The sequence below is a fragment of the Triticum dicoccoides genome, chromosome 2B, assembly GCF_002162155.2.
Source record: "Triticum dicoccoides isolate Atlit2015 ecotype Zavitan chromosome 2B, WEW_v2.0, whole genome shotgun sequence".
Lineage (NCBI taxonomy): Eukaryota > Viridiplantae > Streptophyta > Magnoliopsida > Poales > Poaceae > Triticum > Triticum dicoccoides.
The window spans coordinates 426,827,869-426,835,038 of record NC_041383.1 but is presented as its reverse complement, the minus strand read 5'-3'; positions in this window follow the sequence as shown (position 1 = coordinate 426,835,038).

Here is a 7,170-nt window from a genome sequence, read left to right as displayed (position 1 = left end):
GGTCGCGCCGCCGCCGGAGAAGCTTTGCCCCGCCACCCCTCGTCGCCGGCGCCGCCTCCCCGGCCTTCCCCGGCCCCGGATCCGCCGGCCCCGTCATCTCCTTCCACTTTGGCGCCCTGCTCCGGCGAGATCCGCCGCCGCTTTGAAAACCGTGCAGATCTGGAGGTTGCCCCCGAAATGCATGTCCCTGTTATTTTGCATAATCATGCCATGTTCGTTGCATTATATCTCTGCATTCGTAGCTTCGTTTCGTGCGTGTAATATGTCAAATTGTTCGCCTCGAAGAGTACATCATTTCATTCCATTGCATCATATTCATTTGAGGTCATCTAGATGCCTGAATCATCGTTGTAAGAGGGCTCCATGATGTTTTCTGCTGTCTGTTAACAGAACGAGCTCTTTTGTCATTTTTGCCATGATTGTTGTGTGCATCTTATGAGGTTGATGTCTACATGTGTTTTGATCTATGCTATGTCTTCTTTACAGAGGTGCTTACCATGTATTTTTGTGATCAATGTGGTGACTAACACAAGCATGCAAACTAGGCATCGTGATATTGCTGATTTTAGTCCCTGTTCTGCTGTTATTTTGATGCCATGTAAACTTGATGCTACAGAGAGATCCTTGCATATTTTGAGATATTTCAGTAAGGATGTTTTGAACATGTGGTTATTGTCTATCCATCCCTGCCCTTGGTTGCAATTATGGAGTAGTTTAGCATGTCATTTTTGTGCTCTACTTTTGCTTCAAAACGTTTCCTGACAGATTGTTTACATGTTATTCAATTTGGCCAAGCTTGTTGTAGTTGATCCTTGCATGCTATGGACTTGTTCTTGACTTGGTTTGTTTCACAAACATGTCTTCTTGATGTTGCTATGCTTATCTTGTCATGCAATGACTTGTGGTGAGTGAATCGAGCTTGTTAAGTACTGTACATGATGTTGCTGTTTTGCTAGGCTGAATATGTTATTTCGTGATGCCATATAAACATGTTGCTACTAATCATTCTATGCATAATCTGGAGATGTTCTATAAATATGTTTTGATCTACATGTCATGCTCTGTCGATCCATGCCCCTGGTTGCATTTATAGCTTGTTGTAGGTTGTTCATATCTTGCTCCAAAGTTGCTTGAAAATGTTGCTGTCAGCCTGTTAACATTAAGTTCAGTTGTTGCCATGTCTTTTCCTAGTGATCCATGTACCCTATGACCTTGCTATTGCCATGATTAGCTTCACAAACATGTCTTCTTACTGTTGGGTGCCTTTTCATGCCATGTATTGCTCTGTAGTGAGTTGCACAAGCTCATCTACATGCCTTCATAATTTTGTTCCTGCCATGTATGAATCTGTAATATAACTTGCTATGTTTACATGGGTGCCATCATATTTTCTGATCCTTTTTGGCTTATGGTCAGTAAGGGACTTTTGATCTATGCAATCAGTAGATTCATGCCATGTCTTTGTTTGCCATGATAAGTTCCTGTAACATGTTGTTTGATAGCTCTAAACATTGCAACCTGATGTTATTTCCTACAAAGTCTGAATTGTTATTACTTGCAATCTTACCATGTGTGTTTGAGCATGTTCTAGTGATTTCTGGAGTTAGCTCAGTGTTCATGTTTTATAATGCTTTATCTTTACATCATGCCCATGCCTTTTTTTCTTGTTGAGGTCCTGTAGCATATTATTTTTTATGCTTGCAATATGCCTAGTTGCTGTTTTGGACAGATTGTAGCTATAACTTGTTTCACGTGTGTGTGTTGAACCGTTGCTCCGTTTTGAGTGTGCTCTATATGAAACTTGCTTAGAATTGCATGTAGTTTCATATTATCATGTTGCATCCTTGTTTTGAGGTGTTTGCTTGATGTTTGGGTGCATTTTGCATCAATGACATGTTTATCTTGTTTTGCTCATATCTTCTAGGCCGTAGCTCCGAATTAAATGAACTTTATATGTAACTTGACTAGAAACTCGTGTAGATCATCTTTGTGCATCTTAACTTGCTGTTTAACAACTTGAACATAAGGTTTATTCAGATCTGGACCAATTTCGAAATATGCATATGAGGACTTACCGGGATTGTTATATGTTGTTCCCGGCCTCATTTAAACTTGCCTTGATGTGTTGTTCTTGTTTGCATCATCTCTTGCCATGAGTAGCTTCATGTAGTCTTGTCTTGCATCATGCTTGTTCGTGCATCATGCCTTGTTCATGTGTGGTGTGTTTACCTTGTTGTGTGCTTCTTTTCGATAGTTCCTGTTTCGTTGCGATCGTGAGGATTCGTTCGTCTACGCTTGGTTCGGCTTCATCTGTTCGTCTTCTTCATGGACTCATTCTTCTTCCTAGCGGGATTTCAGGCAAGATGACCGCTACCCTGGATCTCACTACTATCATTGCTATGCTAGTTGTTTCGTTCTATCGCTATGTTGTGCTACCTATTACCTATTTATCAAGCCATCCCAAATTGTCATGTCAACCTCTAACCTTTGACACCTTTCCTATGCAAACCGTTGCTTGGCTATGTTACCGCTTTGTTCAGCCCTCTTATAGCGTTGCTAGTTGCAGGTGAAGTTGAAGATTTCTCCATGGTGGACAGGATTTTGGTTGGGATATCACAATATCTCTTATATTATTAATGCATCTATATACTTGGTAAAGGGTGGAAGACTCGGCCTTATGCCTGGTGTTTTGTTCCACTCTTGCCGCCCTAGTTTCCGTCATACCGGTGTTATGTTCCCGGATTTTACGTTCCTTACGCGGTCGGGTGATTTATGGGACCCCCTCGACAGTTCGCTTTGAATAAAACTCCTCCAGCAAGGCCCAACCTTGGTTTTACCATTTGCCTCACCACCACCTATCCCTTTCCCTTGGGTCGGCCAACCCGAGGGTCATCTTTATTTTAGTCCCCCCGGGCCAGTGCTTGTCTAAGTGTTGGTCCGAACCGAGCGATGTCCGGCGCCCCCTGGGCAATCAAGGTCTATGCCAACCCGACGTCTGGCTCATCCGGTGTACCCTGAGAACGAGATATGTGCAGCTCCTATCGGGATTTGTCGGCACAGCGGGAGGCTTTGCTGGTCTTGTTTTACCATTGTCGAAATGTCTTGTAAACCGGGATTCCGAGTCTGATCGGGTCTTCCTGGGAGAAGGTCTATTCCTTCGTTGATCGCGAGAGCTTGTCATGGGCTAAGTTGGGACACCCCTGCAGGGTATAATCTTTCGAAAGTCGTGCCTGCGGTTATAGGCAGATGGGAATTTGTTAATGTCCGGTTGTAGATAACTTGACACCAGATCCGAATTAAAACGCATCAACCGCGTGTGTAGCCGTGATGGTCTCTTCTCGGCGGAGTCCGGGAAGTGAACACGGTTTTTGGGTTATGTTTGACGTAAGTAGGAGTTCAGGATCACTTCTTGATCATTGCTAGTTCACGACCGTTCCGCTTGCTCTCTTCTCGCTCTTATTTGCGTATGTTAGCCACCATATATGCTTAGTCGTTGCTGCAGCCTCACCACTTTACCCCTTCCTTTCCCTTTAAGCTTTGCTAGTCTTGATACCCATGGTAATGGGATTGCTGAGTCCTCGTGGCTCACAGATTACTACAACAACAGTTGCAGGTACAGGTTTTGCGATGATCATGACGCGAGAGCGATGTTTGCTTGTCTTGGAGTTCTTCTTCTGCTTCTTCTTCGATTAGGGGATAGGTTCCAGGTCGGCAGCCTGGGCTAGCAGGGTGGATGTCGTTTGAGTTTCTGTTTATGTTTCATCCGTAGTCGGATGTTGCTCTTATGTATTGTGATGTTGTATTCGTGTGGCATTGTATGCCTCTTGTATGTATCCCCATCTATTATGTAATGTTGATGTAATGATATCCACCTTGCAAAAGCGTTTCAATATGCGGGTCTATCCTTGGTGGGACCTTCGAGTTCCTTTTGGATATGGTCGCATATTGGGCGTGACAAGTTGGTATTAGAGCCTCGACCGACCTTAGGAGCCCCCTTGATTGATCGTGTAGTCTGGCCGTTGTTGAGTCTAGAAGAAAACTGTTTTTGGAGTTTAGTTATATCGGAGAGTAGGAATTCTTTTTACTCCTCAGCCTCTTCGTCGCTCTGGTGAGGAATCTTGACGTAGGTGTTTTGAATTACTCCTCTTCCCCTTCAAATTTTTCTTTAGGATCGCGCAGTTGGTTTTCCGATCATTGTCTCTCAGCTCTTTTCATCCGGTGCATTTCTCGTCACTTGACTCGAGCCTCTTCATCTTTGAGTTCAATCCTCAGTTGTTTTCTTTCCCACCCGCCCACCCTTCTTCTTCTCGAAACCAGAGTCCGTAATCGAGTATCCATCCTACTCGTGTGAAGTCTTTGCTTTCTTTCCTCAATGATTTCAACCGGTGTTCTCTTCAAGATATTCGTCGGTTTCCCCTTCCAAGTTGCCTTTGTTTTCCCGCCCTCCCACCCTTTTTCTTCCCGGAGTCTGTCTCTCTCTCGGCCATCGATCTCATTCGTGCAGAACCTCTTTAGTCTTTCGTTAATTATTTCAACCAGTGAATTCGCGTCTCAGTGGACATTCTTCATCTCTTTTCTTCTCCGGTGGACTCAATTCAAGTTTTCGGTGTTGTTTGTATTATTTCCCTTGGATCAAGTGTTCTCCTTGCTCGTGCGCCTCTCGCCAATTTATCCTTCCGGAGTGCTCAAGACATCTCAGGAGATTCGTCTGTGTTTTAATTAATTCGAGGTTGTCACCTCATTCAAATATTTCAATTATTCCTGTGCATCATCTACCTGTTCAATAATCCTTTCCAACGGTGTTCTATTTTAGTGGGCCCTAACCCACAGGTCTTTTCCCAGGATCTTACCTGACTCTTCTAATTTACCCGGAGTTATTCTCAATTCTTTTCAAGTGTGACATAAGAATGAATTTCATCAGTCACATGCCTTCTCCAAGATCAAGTTCAAATCATTTCATTGTTGGCTCAACCTCTTTGCTTTCCATTCTCCCGGAGTGCCTCAATAATTTTGCTGGTGTTTCCCGTCGTCTTTCGAAGACCGAAGAAGAGTTCCTTCTAAATCTTGTCCATTCTCTCGAAGTTTCATGGTTCCAGCTTCATATTATCCGCTCGAATTGTTTCATTTGTCAGATATCCTTTTCTTACCCATCCGGAGTATGTCAGAAGTTATTTCCCCGTTTATTTTCACCGAAGGCCATCATTGCAGCTACCGTTATCCAATTATCCCGGTGCTTCATTCAAGTGTTCTTTAATCAGCTCTTGATCTATTTGTTCTTTTGTATCTAAATCCCCTCAAGCATATTTGTTCTTCTAATTCTTCCCGGCGATTAAGTCTCTTTCATCAGTCATTTCTGAATTCTTACGGAGGTTCGTTCAAGATTCTTTTCCTTGATTATCATTTTAATCCATTCGATCTTTCCAATCCTACCGGTGGTTCTTGAAGGCCTTCTCAAGTTTGCGATATGTCACTTCTCAATCCTTTTCAAGAAGAATAAGTAGTATGCAAAATCCATTGTTGTCATCAATTTAATTTGATGAAGGATAAGCATATAATAAATCTTATTCTTATTTCCTCAAAGTGATTAATCCCTTCCTTCAGAGTTTGTTCTTGAGGAATAAATTCTAGTTCCAAGTGTTTTCATCTTTTCTTTCCGGAGTTCAAATTTCCTTGGCCTTTTTGTCGGAACCCCCATCTAAATCACCGCAAGGTTTTAATCTTATTCTTTTCATCTTTCATTCTATCTCATCATCCTTTTGTTACCGGAGTTCTTCATGGTGGTTCTTCATGATTTAATTCACTCTTCAAGTGTTCATCAAGATTCTTGTCGGTGGAGTTCAAGTATCTTTTCTTCTCGCGTCTCAAAGTGCAATTAATCCTCCATATTCTTTTGAAGTGGAGTTTTGCATTTCTTCATTCCTCTCAGCTATCAAATCATTTCCGTTTGGGCTGGTTATCACCTCATAATTTCTGAGATGTTATCCATAAGTCCACGACAAGCTTATTCTTTCGTTGTTGATTTTCTCAACAACTCCATTCAATCCTTCCTTCTAAGTTTATTTCTTTCCATTCTTTAATTCTTCCGGAGGCATTGTCTGTTCTTCTCGTCAGGTGTCATTCCATCCTCTCAAGTTCATGTTCTATTCCTTCCATTTTCAGCCAGAGTGCTGCCTAAATCCTTTCAGTCTTATTTGTTTCTTATCTCGTTCTAACCGGAGTGCTTTCATAGTCTGTCTGATTCCGTGAGCTTCCGATTCTCGTCATTCTCGTCGTTCTTCTCTTCTTCTCGAGTGCTCTCGATTCTTTGCTTCTTCTCCAGAGTTCTTGTTTCACCTCATTCCTTTTCCCTTCCGTCTCGGTCCTAAGATCTCGGGGCGAGATCTCTTGTTAGTGGAGGAGTGTTGTAATGCCCCGGATCCGATGCGCCAGGTGTCCGCTAGTTATTCGTCGTCATTGCCATGTCATTTACTTGCGTGTTGCATTTTATCATGTCATCATGTGCATTTCATTTTGCATACGAGTTCGTCTCTTGCATCCGAGCCTTTTCCCCGTTGTCCGTTTTGCAATCTGGTGCTCCTATGCTCTCCGACGTTCCCCTTTTCTCTCCTGTTGTGAGTGGGTACTAAACTTTCTCGGAATGGACCGAGGCTTGCCAAGTGGCCTTGGTATACCACCGATAGACCTCCTGTCAAGTTTCGTGCCATTTGGAGGTCGTTTGGTACTCCAACGGTTAACCGGGTAACTGTATAAGCCCCTTTCTCCTTGCAGCCCAACACACCTTCCAAAGTGGCCCAAAACCCAGCAAACTCCCCTCCATGCTCTCGGTCATTTGATCATGATCGCGTGGCCGAAAACCGCTCCTCATTTGGACTCTCCTAGCTCCCTCTACCTATAAATATGTGGCCTCCCCCGAAAATCCGCGCAGATCAAACCCTACCCTAATTTCCCTCCGCGCCGCCGGACATGTCCATCTCGTCGCCGGACGCGTCCGTCGCCGCTTGCAGCCAATTAGGAGGCACCACGTCACCCCGCCGGTCTCCTCTCTCTCCTCCCCGCCGCCGGGCCCGCTCGGCCCACCCGCGGCCTGCCCCGGGGCCCGACCGGGCCGCCGCCGCCGTCGCGCGCCCGCAGCCGCCCCGCGGCCCGCGCATCGCCGCGCGCCCCGCCGCC